At 48.0% G+C, this 21,624-nt stretch overlaps 2 protein-coding genes across 2 annotated transcripts in view; one reads left to right on the forward strand and one right to left on the reverse strand.

Moving 5' to 3' along the window:
* Positions 1-21,624, reverse strand: part of LOC134928628 (cathelicidin-related antimicrobial peptide Bf-CRAMP-like) — a 103,944-nt gene that overhangs the window by 41,206 nt on the left and 41,114 nt on the right. The window lies entirely within an intron of this gene.
* Positions 20,041-21,624, forward strand: part of LOC134928629 (protegrin-3-like) — a 59,663-nt gene continuing 58,079 nt past the window's right edge. The window contains exon 1 of the mRNA XM_063924557.1: positions 20,041-20,113. The gene's annotated coding sequence lies outside the window, so the exon portion shown is untranslated. The remainder of the gene's footprint in view (positions 20,114-21,624) is intronic.

The raw sequence follows: 21,624 nt of genomic DNA on the forward strand, positions 1-21,624 counted from the left end.
GCTGTTGGGCAGAACTTCGCTGTTGGCGGGAAAGAACGGCAAGTTAACTTTTGTTGTATTAAAGGAGTTGATTGGAGGTCGTTTGGTGGTTGGCTTTTTAGGTGTGCACTCCTTCGTTGACTGGTATTACATCTGCTGGACCACCTTCACGGGGGGCAGCCTCATCACCTTCACGGGTGGGTAGTCAAGATGGAGGTTGAGCGGATACCTATTGTTTGTTGGAAGGTTCACGTCAGTTTTTTATAAGATAGGTTTTTTGTTCATGGGATAGGGTTGTTTTAGCCGTTCTTTCTGGCCACCATACTTTAGTTTAATTATTCATTAGTTAATGGTTCATTTAAATAAATAGCTAACATTTTCTGCCAAATTCAAGTCTCCGTGTCTTTATTTATTATAGTTAAGTGTTAAGATGTTATGCTTTAAGTTTACGGACAATCCTCAGACTATATGAGGTTTATAGCCTTTTGCTGCTCCTCCATCCTCTGAAGCATATAGAGTGTTGAATTCCACCTCGTTACCACCTCTTGCTTCAGTTGATGGTAGGGCAGGTTCAGGAGTGTTTGCTGGTGCTCCAGTCTTCGGCACGCAGTGGCAGAATGTCGAAAGTGGCCCGCAAGTTTTCGGGCCACCGACAGCATCTCCTGTACACCCGTCATTTTTAAAAAAAATTCTACACCACCAAATTAATTGTATGTGCAAAAGATGGGACGTGCTGGAATTTGCCCACATGTAACGCACGCACAATATTGGTGGCGTTGTCCAATATCACAAATTCCCAGGAGAGTCTAAGTGGGGTAAGCCAATGTGCGATGATGTCCCTCAGTTTCCGTAAGAGGTTGTCAGCGGTGTGCCTGTTTCCATAAGAGGTTGAAAGCGGTGATACACAGCGTAGCCTGCCAGGGCCTGTTCTACACCTTGCAGCGCCCAGTGCTAAAGTTTCCACTGGCACCCCCCCCCCCCATGGCAAAACAGTTAGTTTGCGGGAAATAGGGGCGTGGCTTCATAGGGGAGGGGCGTTGCCACAGTTATGCCCCCAGTAGCTGTGCCCCCAGATTTGCCCCAAATAGTTGTGCCCCCCTGTAGATTTGCCCCCAGTAGTTGTGCCCCCAGTAGCTGGTCCCCCTGGTGCGACAACCTTCCTTGATCTTTGTTAACCGTCTCTGGCTGCACCAACCGTCTTTGCTCTTTCCGCTCCCTACGCTCGGGTGCCGCTCAACAGTCTTGCCTTTTTAGTTGTCCCGGAATAGCTGCTCCAGCGATACAAGGTTCTCTTCACCTTTCTCCTTATCACGAGCTGTCTCCGGGTCTGCAACTTTCTTGCAATGGGACGAGTGGACCCAAGTCTCTCTTTCGCCGACCTTTAGTGCTGTTGTACTGGTCAATAAAACTTGGTACGGTCCTTCCCACCTGTCAATGAGGCAACCTGAGCGTAGAAAATTTCGAATCATCACAAAGTCCCCAGGTTCAATGTCATGACAATTACTGTTTGGTAGGTCAGGAATCACCAGCTTTAGATTTCTTTGTTGATTTCTGAGCTGCTGGCTCATCCCAACCAAATATTGCACAGTCACTTCATTATTACATTTCAAATCATCCTGGGGGTCAATCATTACGTGAGGTTGTCGCCCAAAAAGAACTTCGAAGGGTGATAGGTTAAGTGGTGACCTGGGAGTGGTTCTGATGCTGTACAATACAAGTGGCAAAGCTTCTGGCCACAACAATCCAGTTTCAACCATCACTTTGCTAAGCTTGTTCTTAATAGTGCTATTCATTCTCTCCACCTTTGCGCTCGCCTGTGGCCGGTACGGAGTATGTAGCTTGCTATTAATACCCATCAGTTTGCACATGACCTGAAAGACTTCACCTGTAAAATGGGTACCCCTATCACTTTCAATTATTCTAGGGATACCATATCTACACACAAATTCCTGCACAATTTTCTTTGCTCTGAACGTAGCAGTATTTGTGGCAGCGGGGAATGCTTCTACCCAATTTGAAAAGACATCTGTACACACTAGGACATATTTCAGATTCCTACAGGGTGGTAACTGTATGAAGTCTATTTGTATTACCTGGAAGGGTCCGTCCGTAGGAGGGATATAGGATGGTTCCATCGGTATTGTCTTCCCAACATTCTTTCTCATGCAGGTAATACAAGCCATTGCCCTCCTACCTGCATGAGATGAGAACCCTGGTGCCCTCCAGTATGCCCTGACCAGTTTGCACATACCTTCCTTGCCCAAGTGGGTCAGGCCGTGAGCTGCTTCCGCTAGGGCTGGAAGATATGCCTTGGGGGCCACTGGCTTACCGTGCCCATCTGTCCAGAGGCCCGAAGACTCTCTTCCATATCCCTTCGCCTTCCAGACGGACGTCTCCAGCAGGGAACACAAATCTTGCATTTCAATGAGTTGTTATGTGCTTATTGTGTTAAATGTAATCAGTGGTGTGATGTTGGTTAGTATGGCTGAACTTGCTGCTGCCTTGGCAGCTTCGTCTGCCCGGCTGTTACCAAGTGACACTGGGTCTTGACTGTAAGTGTGGGCTTTGCACTTGATAACAGCCACTCTGTCGGGGTCTTGTATTGCTGATAGCAATCTTTTGATGTGGGTCACATGCGCCACGGGTGTGCCAGCTGCTGTCATGAAATTTCTGAGGCGTCATAGGGCCCCGAAATCATGTACCACTCCAAACGCATATCTAGAATCCGTGTATATATTAGCTGACTTACCCTTTGCCAACTCACATGCTCTGGTCAGTGCTACCAGCTCTGCGACTTGTGCTGAGTGTGGAGGGCCAAGGGGTTTAGCTTCTATGATACTTTCGTCATCTACAATTGCGTATCCGGTGCACAGGTCTCCTGCTTCTGTCTGTCTGTGGCAACTACCGTCAGTGTAAAAAGTGAAATCTACGTCATCTAAGGGGTTGTCACTGATGTCAGGTCTTGCAGTGAAAGTTTGGTTGAGGTATTCCATACAGTCATGCGTGTCAGTGTCAACACTAAATCCCCTTATGTCATCATTGTTCTCACCTCCCACCCTTTGTGCATGACAAGGCACACCAGGCAAGTAAGTTGCTGGATTTAGCGTGCTGCACCTTTTGATGGTGATGTTTACAGGGGCCATCAAGGATAGTTCCCACCTTGTAAACCTGGCTGATGAGACATGTCTGGTTTGGGTGGAGTTTAGCAAGGCTGACACTGCATGAGGCGTATGGATGGTCAAGTCATGCCCTAGCACTACATCCTCACTCTTAATTACCAACAAAGCGATGGCTGCAACACTTCGTAGGCAAGTGGGGAGAGACCTTGCTACAGTGTCCAGTTGTGCACTGTAATAGGCTACCGGTCTGCTGGCATCACTGTGTTTCTGGGTCATGACTCCGGCCGCGCACCCAGAACTTTCAGTTCCGTATAATTCAAAGGGTTTCTCATAATCTGGCATTCCCAATGCTGGCGCTTGTGACAAGCACTCTTTTAGTCTCTCAAACGCCATCTCGGAGTCCTCAGTGTGGGAGACCCGGTCTGGCTTGTTTGACGAGACCATTTCTTGCAAAGGTAGTGCCAAAATAGAGTATCCTGGAATCCAGTTCCGACAGTACCTGCACATTCCTAGAAAAGTACGGATTTGTTGTTGGGTTTGCGGCAGAGTCATGTTGCGAATCGCTTCTATCCTATCAGCAGTGAGGTGTCGTTGTCCTTGTGTCAAGCAATGCCCCAAATACCTCACCCTTTTACTGCACAACTGTAATTTATCCTTTAAAACCTTGTGTCCTGTCTGGGAGAGGTGAAGCAGCAGCTGCTTCGTATCTGCCAAGGACGTTTCAAATGAGTCAGAGCACAACAATAAGTCATCAACATACTGTATTAGCACTGGGCCATTTTCAGGTTGAAAGGATTGCAAACAGTCATGCAGTGCTTGGGAGAAGATACTTGGGCTGTCAATGAAGCCTTGGGGAAGACGAGTCCAGGTGTACTGTACTCCCCTGTAAGAGAAAGGGAAAAGGTACTGACTGTCGGGGTGGAGAGGGACAGAAAAGAAGGCAGAACAGAGATCAATGACAGTGAAGTATGAAGAGGTTGCGGGGATCTGCATCAAGATGACAGCTGGATTGGACACTACGGGGAATTGACTCTCAACTATTTTGTTCACCCCTCTTAAATCCTGCACTAGCCAGTAACCCCTCCCCCCGCTCTTTTTGACAGGGAAAATGGGACTATTGGCTGTGCTGGACGTCCTGACTAGGATGCCCTGCTGTAGCAGCCGTTCTATGACAGGGAAAATTCCTAGTTCTACCTCTGGCTTCAGAGGGTATTGGGGGATTTTTGGACATGCATCTAGGACAGTAGAGAGCAACATTAGCCGTTGTAGTGTGTCTAGCATATCTTGCACTTCCTGTGCGTGGTTTTCAGGGATATCTAAAAACACGCCTTCAGGTGTACAATATATGACACATCGCATTTTGCACAGTAGGTCTCTGCCTAGTAGATTAGTCGGAGCCGACTGTTAGGGTCTCCTGCCCTGTGCTGCCACGTCGTCATGGCAACCGGGAGACAAGTGCTAGCGGAGTGACCTGAGCGCAGCTGATACTCCGGTTCGGGTCTTTTGCTGTGCAGTGGTTATAGGCTCTGTGCATGGCAGGGTATCCGGTGCTGGTTTTTGTGCTCACAGTCTGTGAGGTCTGAGTGGGGCGTGGACAGCACCTGCTTTATAAGGCCTCTTCTCAGGGTAAGCAGATGCTGCTGAATCTTTGTTGGTTAGTCAGTTTCTGAAAGTTAGCCAGTACTGTGTAGCTTTGTATTTGTTTGTTGCTTACTGCAAATAGGCCTGGGGATTTGGTATTACACTCTGCCAATCCAGACCTAGCAGTAAGACTGGAGTCAGTCGTTTAGCTTGCTGGGGTTCTGTTACTACTCTGTGAACTTAGCAAGTTTGCGGCTGTATTCTAAGACTTGCCTGTCTAATCCTGTCTCACTGTGCTAGGTGTCAGGGGTCAGTTTAGTGGCAGTAAGCTGAACCTGTGCACTGCAAGTGAGAATTAGGATTGTGGAGACTCTCCTTGTGTCTATCATTCCATCTCTGACCAAGGAGTTTACTGCCACACCCGTTGGTAACCCTTTAGGGTTTTGCTGTTGCCCTTAGCAACAGCATTTCGGGTTCTCTACGTATTAAAACACAACATCTTGCTTTTCCCATCTGAGCAGTTCTAATACAAGGGAGATACCCAGTTCCTTAGCCTCTGGGCTTCTCTGTTCACTTTGTGTGTATTTTGTTACCCTATCACCTTCTGTGTACGTTATGTCATATTCCCCAGTCTGTCTGTAAGTCCATTTGTTTTGCATTACAGTTCAAACACCAGTACATTCCTGCAGGCACTGGAGTGCATAACAGTCCTGACACCAGTACTTTCCTGCAGGCACTGGTGTGCATAACATATTCAGCAGCCTAATACTCCTGTTGAAATTTTGTGGGAATATGGAGCATACCCCTCAAAATACGTTGCAACAGGTGGTCGATCAGGTGCAGGTCCTGACTCGACAATTTAATGATTTGTCCATTAAAATGCACACCTCCCAGGCTGCTGGCGGAGCTCCCGCAGCAGCAGCACCTGCAGGGGTTAAGGAGCCGAAAGTAAATCTCCCGGATCGTTTTTCTGGAGATCGCTCGCAGTTCTTTTGTTTCAAGGAGAGCTGCAAGCTATACTTCCGGCTTAGGCCTCAGTCTTCTGGGTCGGAGATTCAGCGGGTGGGCATAGTGATTTCCTTGCTACAAGGAGACCCACAGGTCTGGGCATATGGGTTGCAGCCTGACTGTCCGTCGCTTAAAAGTGTTGATGCTTTTTTTACGGCACTGGGCATGTTGTATGATGACCCTGACAAGACGGCCTCAGCCGAGGCTCAGATTTCGATCCTTAAGCAAGGGCGAAGGCAAGTTGAGGTTTACTGTACGGAGTTTCGGAGGTTGGCCCATGATACCCAGTGGAATGACCCAGCCCTGAGACACCAGTACCGAAGAGGTCTTTCTAACCAGATAAAGGACCAACTGGTACAATATCCCTTGCCTGATAGCTTGGATCAGCTCATGCAGTTATCCATCCGGGTGGATAGACGGCTGAGAGAGCGTAGGCTTGAAAGGGAGACTGAGATTTCCTTCCTTCCCAAGGGAACCTCAGACTCTGAGGAATTTTCCGAGGAGCCTATGCAGATTGGGGCTACCCGCCTCTCCTCGCGTGAGAAGACGCGGAGGAGACAGCAGGGGTTGTGTTTGTACTGTGGGAATAAAGGTCATGTGGTAGTATCATGCCCAGAAAAGCCGGAAAACTTCAGGGCCTGAGGGTGATGGGAAATATCCTGTCAGGCCAGAAGTCAGAATTTCCCAAGAAGACTTTTATCATTCCGGTGACCTTGAAGATCCTCGGTCAAACTGTCAAGACTGAGGCCTTTGTGGACAGTGGGGCCGACGGGGTTTTTATGGACCGCCAATTCGCCCTGAAACACTCTGTTCCCTTAGTACCCTTGGCATCGGAAATTGAGATTTGTGGGTTAAACGGGGAACCATTATCCCAAGGTAAAATTACCTCTTGCACTAGCCAGATTTCTTTGTTTATTGGAGCCACACACTCTGAAAAATTGTCCTTTTATGTGACTGTCTGTACTTTTGCCCCATTGGTGTTGGGGTTACCCTGGTTAAGGGCCCACAATCCTCAATTTGACTGGGTCTCTGGGGAGATTCTTAGTTGGGGTACTGATTGTTTCAGGAGTTGCTTGAGCCTTCCAGTCAGGCTCTCGCAGCTAAGTTTGCCAGGATTGCCAGGGTGTTATGCAGATTTTGCGGACGTGTTCTCCAAAAAAGTTGCAGAGGTACTACCTCCCCATCGTCCCTATGACTGTGCCATTGATTTGTTGCCAAATGCTAAGCTTCCCAAGAGCAGGTTGTACTCCCTGTCACGTCCTGAGACTCAGGCTATGGCAGAGTACATTCAGGAGAACTTGGCTAAGGGATTTATCAGACCTTCACAGTCTCCAGTTGGGTCGGGGTTCTTCTTTGTGGGTAAAAAGGACGGTTCGTTGCGACCCTGCATCGACTTCAGGGAATTGAACCGTATCACGATTAAAAACTCATACCCACTGCCTCTCATTTCGGTCTTGTTTGACCAGCTTCGTACTGCCACCATTTTTTCTAAGATTGACCTACGCGGTGCGTACAATCTAATCCGAATAAGAGAGGGGGATGAATGGAAGACTGCCTTTAATACCCACTCAGGGCATTATGAATATTTGGTGATGCCTTTTGGGCTCTGTAATGCCCCGGCAGTCTTCCAGGATTTCATGAATGATGTGCTCAGGGAATATTTGGATAGATTCTTAGTTGTATACTTAGATGACATCCTAATCTTCTCCCATTCCCTGGAGGAACATCGGAAGCATGTACGCTTAGTCCTCCAGAAACTCAGAGACCACCGGCTTGGGGCGAAGCTGGAGAAGTGCGAATTTGAAGTTCAGCAAATCGCATTTCTAGGATATATTATCTCCCCAGAAGGTTTCCAAATGGAGGGTTCCAAGGTACAGGCAGTCCTGGATTGGGTGCAGCCCACTAGTTTGAAGGCGCTTCAGCGTTTCCTGGGCTTTGCGAATTTTTATAGACGATTTATCGCTGGATTTTCGTTTATAGTGGCGCCCTTGGTAGCACTCACTAAGAAAGGGGCGGATGTTGCTCACTGGTCTTGTGAGGCTAAAGCGGCTTTTGCCCGTCTCAAAAGGGCATTTGTTTCGGCCAAGGTGCTGCGACACCCAGATCCAGAGCGTCCTTTTGTGGTGGAGGTGGATGCCTCTGAGATGGGTATTGGGGCAGTGCTTTCTCAGATGGGAGTGTCTGATAATCGCCTTCATCCCTGTGCTTACTTTTCCCGTAAATTTTCGCCTGCCGAGATGAATTATGACGTGGGTAACCGGGAATTGTTGGCTTTTAAGGATGCACTCGAGGAGTGGAGACACTGGCTTGAGGGGGCTAAGTTTGTGGTCTCAATTCTCACTGACCATAAGAATCTGGCATATTTAGAGTCAGCGAAGCGTCTCAATGCCAGGCAGGCACGATGGGCTTTGTTTTTTGCTCGCTTTAATTTTTTGATAACATATCGCCCTGGGTCAAAAAACATCAAGGCTGATGCGCTCTCGCAGAGTTTTGCTCCAATCCAGGAGACCACCGAGGAGCCGTTGCCCATTGTTTCCCCATCATGTATTAAAGTGGGCATTACCCAGGACCTCTTATCATTAGTCCTTAGAGCACAGGAGCAGGCTCCTCCAGACCTTCCGGTAGGTCTTTTGTTTGCGCCTCCTAGGTTAAGACAGCGAGTGTTCCTGGAATTCCATGCCAAGAAGTCTGCAGGTCACCCGGGTATTGCCAGAACTCGGGAGTTGCTATCTAGGGCGGTGTGGTGGCCCTCGGTGGCTAAGGATGTGGATCAGTGGGTTCGGGCATGTGACATCTGTGCCCGAAATAAGACTCCTAGAGGGGTTCCTGTTGGCCCATTACATCCACTCTCTATCCCATCTAAGCCCCACATTTCAATGGATTTTGTGGTGGACTTGCCCAAATCCTCGGGGATGACAGCCATCTGGGTTGTCGTTGACAGGTTTTCGAAGATGGCGCACTTCGTTCCACTGGTTGGGCTGCCATCGGCCAGACGCCTGTCTGAATTATTTATGCTGCATGTTGTGCGTCTCCACGGGTTGCCACTTGATGTGGTCTCTGACCGCGGATCCCAGTTTGTGGCCAAATTCTGGAGGGCATTTTGTTCCGATCTCCAGATTTCTGTCAGCTTGTCGTCGGGCTACCATCCGCAGTCTAATGGGCAGACTGAAAGGGTGAACCAGTCCTTGGAGCAGTTCCTCAGGTGTTATGTCTCCAAGTGTCAGACTGACTGGGTTGCTCATCTGTCCATGGCGGAGTTTGCCTATAACAACGCGGCTCACTCTGCTACAGGGATCTCTCTCTTCCTTTGTGTGTATGGGCATCATCCTAAGGCCAATTCTTTTGACCCCCTGGACTCCACGCCTGGTGGTTCCTCTGTGGTTTCGGTCCTTAGAGGTATTTGGCGGAAAGTGAAGAAAGCCCTTGTGTCTGTGTCATTAGTGACCAAAAGGGTTTTTGATAAGCGGAAAAGACCCTGCAGCTTCAAATTAGGAGACTTCGTCTGGTTGTCTACCAAGAATTTGAAGTTGAGACAGCCATCTCATAAGTTAGGCCCCCGGTTCATCGGCCCTTATAAGATCACCAGGGTTATCAATCCGGTGGCATTTCAGTTAGATCTGCCCCGTTCTTTGGGTATCAATAAAACATTTCATTGTTCCCTTTTAAAACGGGCGATTAGTAATCCTTCTTCCAGTGGAAGACCTTCCCCTCTTCTGATACGTGGCCAGAGGGAGTTTGTTGTTGAAAGGATTCTTGACTCCAAGGTGGTTCGGGGTCGGCTGTCATTTTTGGTGCACTGGAAGGGGTATGGCCCGGAGGAGCGGTCGTGGGTGCGCAGTTGTGATCTTCATGACCCCAGACTGATACGCTCTTTCTTCTCGCAGTTCCCCGATAAACCCGGTGGTAGGGGTTCTTTGACCCCTCGTCAGAGGGGGGTACTGTTAGGGTCTCCTGCCCTGTGCTGCCACGTCGTCATGGCAACCGGGAGACAAGTGCTAGCGGAGTGACCTGAGCGCAGCTGATACTCCGGTTCGGGTCTTTTGCTGTGCAGTGGTTATAGGCTCTGTGCATGGCAGGGTATCCGGTGCTGGTTTTTGTGCTCACAGTCTGTGAGGTCTGAGTGGGGCGTGGACAGCACCTGCTTTATAAGGCCTCTTCTCAGGGTAAGCAGATGCTGCTGAATCTTTGTTGGTTAGTCAGTTTCTGAAAGTTAGCCAGTACTGTGTAGCTTTGTATTTGTTTGTTGCTTACTGCAAATAGGCCTGGGGATTTGGTATTACACTCTGCCAATCCAGACCTAGCAGTAAGACTGGAGTCAGTCGTTTAGCTTGCTGGGGTTCTGTTACTACTCTGTGAACTTAGCAAGTTTGCGGCTGTATTCTAAGACTTGCCTGTCTAATCCTGTCTCACTGTGCTAGGGGTCAGGGGTCAGTTTAGTGGCAGTAAGCTGAACCTGTGCACTGCAAGTGAGAATTAGGATTGTGGAGACTCTCCTTGTGTCTATCATTCCATCTCTGACCAAGGAGTTTACTGCCACACCCGTTGGTAACCCTTTAGGGTTTTGCTGTTGCCCTTAGCAACAGCATTTCGGGTTCTCTACGTATTAAAACACAACATCTTGCTTTTCCCATCTGAGCAGTTCTAATACAAGGGAGATACCCAGTTCCTTAGCCTCTGGGCTTCTCTGTTCACTTTGTGTGTATTTTGTTACCCTATCACCTTCTGTGTACGTTATGTCATATTCCCCAGTCTGTCTGTAAGTCCATTTGTTTTGCATTACAGTTCAAACACCAGTACATTCCTGCAGGCACTGGAGTGCATAACAGTCCTGACACCAGTACTTTCCTGCAGGCACTGGTGTGCATAACACCGACACAGCCAACAAAAATGAATGTCTGGTTTGCAAGGGCCCAATCGTAATCTCTGCAGGTCTAGACAAAGGATGCTGCTGCACTCTTCCCGTCACTCCCATAGCCGAAATAGTTTTGCCCGTGGTCAGTAAATTGGTTGGAGCTTTGAGTACAGATCTGGCCGCCCCTGTATCTACAAGAAATGGTTGTAGTGTTCCTGCTACTTTGACCAAGACCTCAGGTTCATTCCCAGGGCCAGCGATCAGTTTCACCGGCTGCAGACTACAGGTGTGGCCTAACTTCTATTGGGGCCGTGGACCCATCCTTTGGGCGTTGGCGGCTATGATATGTGAGGGGGATAACGGTAAGTCTTCGGGGCTCGCCAGTCCTCCCGTGGTGGGTACCTCCTTGTTTCCCCTCTATGCGGCTCGTACTCTTTCCTGTATGATCCCTGATCTCCTTTATGTGTATAAATTACTTTGCTCGTGTTCTTGTCTAGGGGGTCTGAATTTTTGTGTGCTGTTACAATTGCTGGCATAATGCCCTTCCCTTTTACACAGATAACAAACTCTTGGCTTTTTCCATGTGTCAGGGGCCTGGGGTTTTGGTCTAGTTGGTGCTCCTTCCAGTGCTTGGATGCTCATCACCATCAACTGCTCCCCTTGTACCTCCCTGGTTTTCTGGATATTACGGTCGTGCTCCAGTGCTGATTCCCTAAGTGCAGTCACCGTAATACCCCTCCAGTTTGGCAGAGAAGTTTGCACCCTGGTTTTCAGTGCCTCATTCAATCCCTCCATTAATACAGAGATAGCTACTTCCCTGTGGTTGACAGTGTCTCTAATATCCTCAACCCCAGTGAATTTAGCCATTTCCATCAAAGCTCTGTGGAAATATTCGGATGCCAGTTCATTTTCTTTCTGTCTTATGGAAAAAATCTTATTCCATCTAACTACGGCTGGGAAATACAAACCTAGTTGTATATTGATTTGCCTGACATTCTCCTGATTGTAAGCATCAGTGAGTGGCACTTCTGCATCTAGGTTGCAGTCTGTAATAAATTTTGGGATGTCAATGTTAGAGGGGAGACTCGCTCGCAACACCGTCCGCCAATCTTTGTTTGTGGGTTCTTGGGAAAGTCCTAAATCTATTATATATTTCTGGCATCCGACTAAATCCTTTCTGGGGTCAGGGAATTCTGCCATAATTGACCTCAGCTCCATACGGGACCAGGGACAGTACATTGCAATGTTCCTGATTGGGGTCACCCCCTGAGTGTCAGTTCTCCCGTTAGGGACTGCAATCACCCTAACTGGATGCAACTCAACCACATCTTTCTTGTTTGTCTCTACAATACGGGGAGTCATGTTTCTGCATAATGGACAGTACCGTACTTACCAGTCACCACAATCTCATCTGCCCCCTCACTGGCTGATGCGGCCACTGCCCTTGGTGGTTGGGCAATTCCCACCCTTGTGTCGTGTATGGTGGCAGCCAGGGCAAGGGCTGAGATCATGCTAGGCTCAACCTCTACGTTGCTGTAATCTTGGGGAGAAGGTAAAACAGGGTACAAGGTACAAGCGTTAGTTTTAATACATTCGCTGCACATTTCCCTGACCTCTACCTTTGTATCATTGGTGGTGACACTCTTCTCTCCATCAACATATGGTGGTGGTGGTGCTGTCGCATTCACGCTAATGCCTGGTTTGGAACTTGCTGTGCGAGCAAGCTCCCTTTGCACATCCCCCTCTTGTTGCCACAAGTTTAAACAATCTGTATGCCTTACCCTTTGCTTTCTGGATTTGAGCAGGCATATTCTAATCCTTACATTTTGTAATACCTCTGGATCAAAACTACCTATCCCAGGAAATTATGCTTTATCCCCCACAGTCATTCGTGTCCATTCATCACAAAGGTCTCAGTGTGGGGACCATACTTCCCCCACATTACCAACCGAGCTGACCCCCTGGGTCTCAATTCTGCTGTCTGAACCCTGACAGAGGAACGTCCCTGTGTTGTGCACTTGGCTCCCATTGTGGACCCTTTTAACACGGGAAAACTTCCTAAAATGCTCCAAACACAGTAGTCTAACGGTGGAAGTCCTCAAAGTTCTTCCACTAACTTCTTCTGCTCCGAGTACCACGGATCCGCCCTATTTAGCAGACACGCGTAGCCAGTGCAGGCCCTACTTCGGCCTATATCCCCTGGGCCTTTAGGAGTAGCTTACCGTACCCAGTGAATATCTGCCTAAAAGACAATTTTTACACAAATCACGCTTGCATGTGCTTTACACAACGCGTATGATGACGAGATTTACGCACAAATATGCAAAACTTCGTATCACGTTGCGCCACGTATTGCTCACACAACCGTGCGGTCCAATCGTACCGCTTATAAACACTTGCTATCTATAAGTTGTAGGATCACTGGAGTCTTCACACTGTGCTCCAAAACAGCCGGAGTGTAATACCAAGAAAAAAAACCTTTAAAACAACAACTTCACAAAGCTTTATCACACTCCGTTGCACGTGTTCACCTAGACCGTGCTCACCAAGTTCACCGAGTTTCACCAAGTTCACCAAGTCCACCAAGCGGGGTTCAATACATTCACACATTTTTCAGCCCACACTAACACTCTATAGTTTTCTGATCAGAAAAATATCCTCTCCTGTAAACTGATAGCTTTCCCCAGAGGTAACACACTTTATCAATATTATTCTAATCTGCGTTTGAAACCGGATAGTTATGTGCTATTTGTAGATAAACATCTACTACTCCGCTTTAAATAGAACTATTGTGTGGTTTGTCCTTGGCGTTAGCGATCTTACGCAACTTGCGTAATTACGCAACCGCACGTGCCTTTTCACGCTTGTGCGCGCTCACGTACAAAAGTGCGCCCGCACTAAAACAAATCACACAGTATAAATGTGAGCGATATAAACTATTGTCGCTCACGAACACACCCCACAATTGCTCTGTTTAACCTAAAGGACTAGGCCAGAGCTGCGTTTTGTGTTCTTACAACTATATCATTAACACAGTTACTTCAAATGTATATAGCAACACAGATGTATCCGGTTTCACACAAACCTATAAATGACCGTTATAACCTATGGCAACAATATGTGGGATGGATGCAGAGTATGGGTACTCTGTGCGCCTTTTACGCAAGGTTACATGTGCAAAAGAAAAAAAACAAAAAACTTTTAAATGGCTTTTTGTCCCTTTGTCCTTGCGGTTCACGCCAGCATCCCTAACCAATGCAGTACAGGCGCGGTTCAGCAGCACAAGATAGCTCAACACAATATAATAATGCTAATCCACCCTTTGCTGCTGGCTAGCGCCTGCAATGTTGTGCAAAAGCCGGGTATGAGACGAGCCGGACGATGCCCCCAACTGAGAAGTTCGATAGACTTCTTGGAAAGCAGCCACTAACCCCTATTGCACACTGTAACTGAAGCCGCTGCGGCCGCTGTAATAAATCCTTTACCTTCGTACTCTGTCCCCAGTTAGCGTACACAGTCCCGTACTGTGCACGCACTTTGCGTACACACGCCGGAATAGCCGTGCAGTTTACACTCAGTGCATACACACAGACCGACACGCTGAGAGCACGAGGCAGCTCTAGGTGTGGCAATTACACTATACAAACGCTCAACAGAAACTGAATGCGACACCAGTATTTGATTGTAAGTTGTGGTCCAAAGCAGCAACAAGTAATAATATATTTGAAAAAGGGGATTACAATAAGTTACAATATAAATGGTACAACACAATACAATTCAATCACAGAGAGAGAGTCACACCCAATGATACGTACGCTTTGTCACTTGCGCCACCCGGATCTGGTCCCCAGTCCTCTGGCGAGACGACCTATGAGTCTTTAAAAAGCAGAGAGAGAGAGTGACCGGCCCAGGTGCAAGGTTTATATACCCTTGCCCAAAATACAATACAATGGGGTTGTATGCTCTCCACTGATTGGTTGGAGGGATGGTCATTTACAGTACAGGAGAGGTCATTGGTCGGTTTGAAGAGATGGGCTATGCCTTGATCCAGGGGTGTGTACAGCTGGTCAGCTCTGGATTCCCACCGCATACCAAGTACATAATAAACAAATATACCTTTAATCTGCCTTTGCGAATAACTATTTGCAACGACATGCGATCTTCTCCAAACCAACACCGGATTATTACTCATAATTATCCGAACACGTAGATACTATGCATGATGCTCTGATCAGTTACTGTCCCCTCGCATACTGTAACGGTGTGAAATTCCCTTGTTGTGCCTTGTAAATAAGTAAAAGTTGCATGAGGGGAAAGGGGAGACTGTGTAATGTGTGTACTAAGTTTGGGAAATATGTAATGTGTGACAGATATTTCCATGTTCATTAGGTTACTTTGTTATGTTATCTCTAGGCAACATGAATAATATATATATATATATATATATATATGTGTTTCCCTGCTATTATATCTATCTTTAAAAGGTTTCCTAGACTGCAGGCTGCCAGTAGTTAATAATTTGCAACCGCAGGCTTGTGTGCATCTATTGGGATATTTGTCTCCCATTGTTCTGGCCCCCACCAAATGATGACTTATTCGGTTTGTGTTTGTCTTTCTTCACAGACCAGGGGGTCTGTTCAAACATTGGAGTGAACAAGACATTCTGTTGGAAGGATGTGCATGTTTGGTTAGATTAATGTGTGTGTGAACAGTGACTCGACACAGGCTGGGCACTGTGGCATGTGTCTGTAATCATTTCCATTGCAAGTAAGAATCTTTCTGTAATTGCTCATACCATGCCCGTACGCGCACTCCCGTAGGAGGCGATTGTACGCAATTTGCGAATATGCGCACGCACGGCAGACTGAGTATATGCATGGATGCCATCTGTGTGGTGTTTGCATGTGGTGTGTGTATTGCAATATTTTTCGACTTAGACATAGTGCCCCCAGTAGCTGTTCCCCCTGTAGCAGTGCCCCCAGTATGTGCCCTCTGTAGCTGTGCCCCCTGTAGTAGTGCCCGCTGTAGTAGTGCCCCCAGTAGCTGTTCCCCCTGTAGCAGTGCCCCCAGTATGTGCCCTCTGTAGTATGTTCCCCCTGTAGTTGTGCCCCTTGTAGCTGTGCCCCCAGTAGTAGTGCCCCTTGTAGCTGTGTCCCCTGTATGTGCCCCCAGTATGTGCCCCCAGTAGTAGCAATGCTTTCAAAGCCTAAAAGAAAAAAACAATACTTACCAGCCTCGCTCTTCCTGCCGGACCGCTGCTGCTGTCTCCGGGTGCCGGCTCCTCTCTATGGGAGAGACGTCATTACGTCTCTCCCATAGCAGCGTCGCTCTGACACTAGGGGTCAATTTTGACCTCTAGCTTCAGTCAGTGACGCCGGCTGCAGCGGGCGCACACGGCGCTCGCTGCAGCAGGGAGGGAGGATTAGTAGCGGCTCTTGCCACGGCGGCGCCCTCGGGGTAGCGGCGCCCAGGGCAAAAAGACTGCTTGCCCGTGGCAAGAGCCGCTACTGTAGCCTGCCTAGAAACGAGTTTGGATTTGCGAGATGCTGCTACTGGTGCCGCTGCTTCTGCTGCTGTTGCTGTGGGAGGCAATACATCTACCCAGCGGGCTGTCACAGTCATATAGTCCTTAGTCTGCCCTGTTCCACTTGTCCACATGTCCGTGGTTAAGTGGACATTGGATACAACCGCATTTTGTAGGACACTGGTGACTCTTTTTCTGACGTCTGTGTATATTCTCTGTATCGCCTGCCTAGAGAAGTGGAACCTAGATGGGATTTGATACCGGGGACACACTACCTCAAACAATTCTCTAAGTCCCACTGAACTAATGGTGGATACCGGATGCACGTCTAACACCAACATAGCTGTCAAGGCCTCAGTTACCCACTTTGCAAAAGGATGACTGCTGTCATATTTCATCTCCCTCACAAAGGACTGTTGGACAGTCAATTGCTTACTGGAAGTAGTACAAGTGGTCTTCTGCCTTCCCCTCTGGGATGATGATCGACTCCCAGCAGCAACAACAACAACAACAGTAGCAGTAGGCATACCACTCAAGGATCCTCCTGAGGAATCCCGGTTAGGAGAGGACTCCTCAGTCTTGACAGTGACATGGCTTGCAGGACTACTGACGTTTCTGCCTGGGGAGGAAATTGACACTGAGGGAGTTGGTGGGGTTGTTTGGAGTAGCTTGGGTACAAAAGGAAGGGATTTAGTTGTCAGTGGACTGCTTCCGCTGTCACCAAAAGTTTTTGAACTTGTCAATGACTTCTGATGAATGTGCAGCAGGTGACGTATAAGGGAGGATGTTCCTAGGTGGTTAACATCCTTACCCCTACTTATTACAGCTTGACAGAGGCAAGAGATGGCTTGACACCTGTTGTCCGGATTTGTGGAGAAATAATTCCACACCGAAGAGGTGGATTTTTTGGTACTTTGCCCAGGCATCACAATGGGCTTCTTTATCCCATGGACAACAGGTGTCTCCCCGGGTGCCTGACTTAAACAAACCACATCACCATCAGAATCCTCATCGTCAACTTCCTCCTCAGGGCCAGCAACACCCATATCCTCATCCTGGTGTACTTCAACAGTGACATCTTCAATTTGAATATCAGAAACTGGACTGTGAGTGCTCCTTCCAGCACTAGCAGGGGACGTGCAAATGGTGGAAGGAGCCACCTCTTCCCGTCCAGTGTTGGGAAGGTCAGGCATCGCAAGCGACACAATTGGACTCTTTTTGGGGATTTGTGATACCATCTTAGAACGCACAGTTCTTTTCTGTGCTTTTTCCATCTTAACTCTTCTCATTTTTCTTGCTGGAGGATGAGGGCTTCCATCGTCATGTGAAGCTGAACCACTAGTCATGAACATAGACCAGGGCCTCAGCCGTTCCTTGCCACTCCGTGTCGTAAATGGCATATTGGTAAGTTAACGTTTCTCCTCAGACCATTTAAATTTCTTTTTTTGGGTCTTTTTACTGAACTTTGGCTTTTTGGATATTACATGCCCTCTATTTGGCATCAGCCTTGGCAGATGATGTTGATGGCATTTCATCGTCTATGTCATGACTAGTGGCAGCAGCTTCAGCACTAGGAGGAAGTGGTTCTTGATCTTTTCATATTTTATCCTCCAAATTTTTGCTCTCCATTATTTTTCTGGTGTTATATAACACAATATGTGGCACAGAAGCACTGGACATATGGCAGCAGAGGATACCACTGTGACTGGTGACTGATGCACAGGACCATTGGCGTGCGCAGCACATTTTATTAGGGGGTGCACCGTTGGAGGGGTGTGTCTAGCACCACCTTTTGGGCATGTCTAGCACTATCTATTGATGGTCAACGCAATATAAAATATCCACTTTCCCCTGCAAGCTCCAGCAGCTTACTTACAAGTCTGTAACTCACTGACACTGACAGTCGCAGACTAGTACTGCTGCTGCTGCTGCTGGAAAAACAAGTGACGTGTCAATGCTGCTGCCAACCGCCTGCCAGTATTGAATTTGTCTTCCTAAGAGGAACGCTGGCTGCATGCTGATCCTCATCAGTGGCTGGCATTGGCATAGAAAATAAGGAGAGAGGTGGGCGTGTGGCGGGTGTGATGGGTGGGCGTGCGAGCAGCTTGACGTCATCACGTCACATCACGCAGTTTTTGTACTTGGAGATGTAGCCGGGAGTTTGGAAGCCGGTGGCAGTGGCACCCTTGATTAATCCAGGCATCCGGTCAGTAATGCAGTCCTGACAGGGTGCAACGCAGAGGGGGCAGTAATCAGCCTGCTCGGCGATCGCTGCATCAGGCATGTGAGATTGGGGTGCCAGACATTAGCGGGTGCCTGTGCGCACCAGGCACCCCCCCTGCGCACACCTATGCACAGGACACTACCGCTGGTCTGATGCAGGACAACACAGCAACACTGTAAGGGACTTGTTATTATTATTATACAGCAGCACTGGACATATGGCAGCAGCGTATACCACTGTGACTGGTCACTGGAATGACTGATGGCTGATGCACAGGACACTACCACTGGTCTGATGCAACACAACACAGCACCACTGGACTGGACTTATACAGCAGCACTGGACATATGGCAGCAAGAGGACACCACCACTGTGGACAGATGCAGCACAAGACATGGACACTGAGGACACTGAGGACGGAGACACGTCCTCTCTCTACACTCTCCAATGCCGGAGTGAAAATGGCGGTGACGCGCAGCTCCTTATATGGAATCCAAATCCCGCGAGAAGCCGACAACGGGATGATGACATTTTGCCTCGTTCTGGTTTCCGAGTCAGGCGGGAAAACCCGAGCCTGACGCGGATCTGGGCTCGGAGCACGAAGTCCGGTAGGGTTCGGTTCTCTGAGAACCGAACCCGCTCATCTCTAATAAATGTATGTGACGGAGGCCTCTGTATTTTATTATCCAGTAGGATGTAAATCTCTTTTGCTGGCTCATTGCAGTGTGCTGTGGAATTTGTCTTGTTTCTAATCTAGACTAACCCCTCCCTTCCTTGTGCCTGTGATGTGCCAATAAATTGAGCAACTTCCCTACTGTGTCCCATATTTCTGGATATAATGTCTGAAATCTGAGTCATTTATTAAGCTCTAGCATTTGGCTGAATTACATAAGTTATAATTTGTGAACAATTCACGAGAGCTGCAATTCTCACTACTGCCAAAAGGTGTGGCTGGAACAGCACCATGTAAAGTGCTTTATACGCTGTGTCCAATGTTCAATTTTCCAGGAACATAACCTTGCATCACATCTTCCTGTCTCGTACACGGCATATGGGAAGTATCAGACAATAATATATAAAAAAACTATTACCAGATGTGTGATAAATATCTTTATACAATATTGTGACAAAATGGAAAAAGTAAACTTTTCTAAATAAACATAAACCTTTGATAACGCAACAATTGTGTCAGTGGGAAATGTTACATGTCCTCATAAACCTGGATTGTTATACGTAGGAAACAAATAGCAGAAACTATAGTTTAATCTCACAGCTTCTCTGTTTAGGTCACAGCGGGCCCCTCCTCCTCGCCCGCCGCCATCTTCTCAGTGATATTCGGGAAGATGGTGCATGTGCACAAGTGCCAGAGTCTCTGCTTTCACTGTGTGGCGCCATCTTCCCAAAGATGTCACTGGAAAGATGGTGCTGTGGAGGTAAGTATACTTGGGGGAAGTGGGGATGCGTGTCAGATCTGGGGCCCCGTTGTACCCCATCAACAAGCCCGGGCTAGATTAATAAGTGCCCCCCTCTTTGGCACCAGTGGTCCTACTGAAACTTAGCCCCATACTATTCGGAACTAGGCTTTATTTCCTACGGCAGTGGTTCCTAACTCCAATATACAAGTACCCCAACAGATCATGTTTTCTGGATTTCTTTAAACATGCACAGACAAGTTCATCTATTTTGCTGGGTTGATAATTATCCGATCTGTTTTTATAGAGATCCTGGAAACCTTCCGATGGCATGTTGCAATCTTGCTTCCTTATTGGTCAACAGGACTGAGCTCTGACGCAATACAGGGCGACGCCGGACTCCGGAGGGGTCAGGTACTGTAAGATCTTTCTGGAGACTGACACATTGATACAGTGGGGTAAATTTACTAAGGTCCCGATTTTGACCGAGATGCCGTTTTTTCTTCAAAGTGTCATCTCGGTAATTTACTAAACTCAAATCACGGCAGAGATGAGGGCATTCGTATTTTTTTGGAAGTAGTTGTAAAAAAATACGAATGAATACACCATCGGTCAAAATACGCCAGCAAATTAGTAGAACTCGGTAATTTACTAAAAAGTGCAAATCTCCAAAGAGGAAAACACTGCCGTGAAAAATTACAAATCGCAAAAAAGTGCAAAAAAAAAAGCAGACCTGCTTTTTATATTCGTGATTGCATAGGCATGCAGGGATCCATGAGATCCGTGCATGTCTATCAGTGGGAAGGGGTGGGAAAGTGTTTTTTTTCCATAAAAAAAAATGCGTGGGGTCCCCCCTCCTAAGCATAACCAGCCTCGGGCTCTTTGAGCCGATCCTGGTTGCAAAAATATGGGGGGGGAAATGACGGGGGTTCCCCCATATTTAAGCAACCAGCATCGGGCTCTGCGCCTGGTCCTGGTTCCAAAAATACGGGGGACAAAAAGAGTAGGGGTCCCCCGTATTTTTAAAACCAGCACCGGGCTCCACTAGCTGGACAGATAATGCCACAGCCAGGGGTCACTTTTATATAGTGCCCTGCGGCCGTGGCATCAAAAATCAAACTAGTCACCCCTGGCCGGGGTACCCTGGGGGAGTGGGGACCCCTTCAATCAAGGGTCCCCCCCCCCAGCCACCCAAGGGCCAGGGTTGAAGCCCGAGGCTGTCCCCCCCCATCCAATGGGCTGCGGATGGGGGGGCTGATAGCCTTTTGTGATAATGAAAAGATATTGTTTTTAGTAGCAGTACTACAAGGCCCAGCAAGCCTCCCCCGCATGCTGGTACTTGGAGAACCACAAGTACCAGCATGCGGCGGAAAAACTGGCCCGCTGGTACCTGTAGTACTGTTACTAAAAAAATACCCAAAAAAAGACAAGACACACAAACCGTGAAAGTAAAGATTTATTACATACATGCACACAAACATACATACATACTTACCTTATGTTCACACGCAGGTCGGTCCTCTTCTCCAGTAGAATCCAAGGGGTACCTGTTGAATAAATTCTACTCACCAGATCCAGGGTCCTCAGGGCAACCATTTGTAATCCAGGTACTTGAATAAAATAACAAAACGGATACCCGAGCCACGAACTGAAAGGGGCCCCATGTTTTCACATGGGACTCCTTTCCCCGAATGCCAGAAACCCACTCTGACTTCTGTCTAAGTGGGTTTCTTCAGCCAATCAGGGAGCGCCACGTTGTAGCACTCTCCTGATCGGCTGTGTGCTCCTGTACTGAGTGACAGGCGGCACACGGCAGTGTTACAATGTAGCGCCTATGCGCTCCATTGTAACCAATGGTGGGAACTTTCTGCTCAGCGGTGACGTCACTTTAGGTCAACCGCAGGGCAGAAAGTTCCCACCATTGG

This window comes from Pseudophryne corroboree, chromosome 5, assembly GCF_028390025.1.
Source record: "Pseudophryne corroboree isolate aPseCor3 chromosome 5, aPseCor3.hap2, whole genome shotgun sequence".
Lineage (NCBI taxonomy): Eukaryota > Metazoa > Chordata > Amphibia > Anura > Myobatrachidae > Pseudophryne > Pseudophryne corroboree.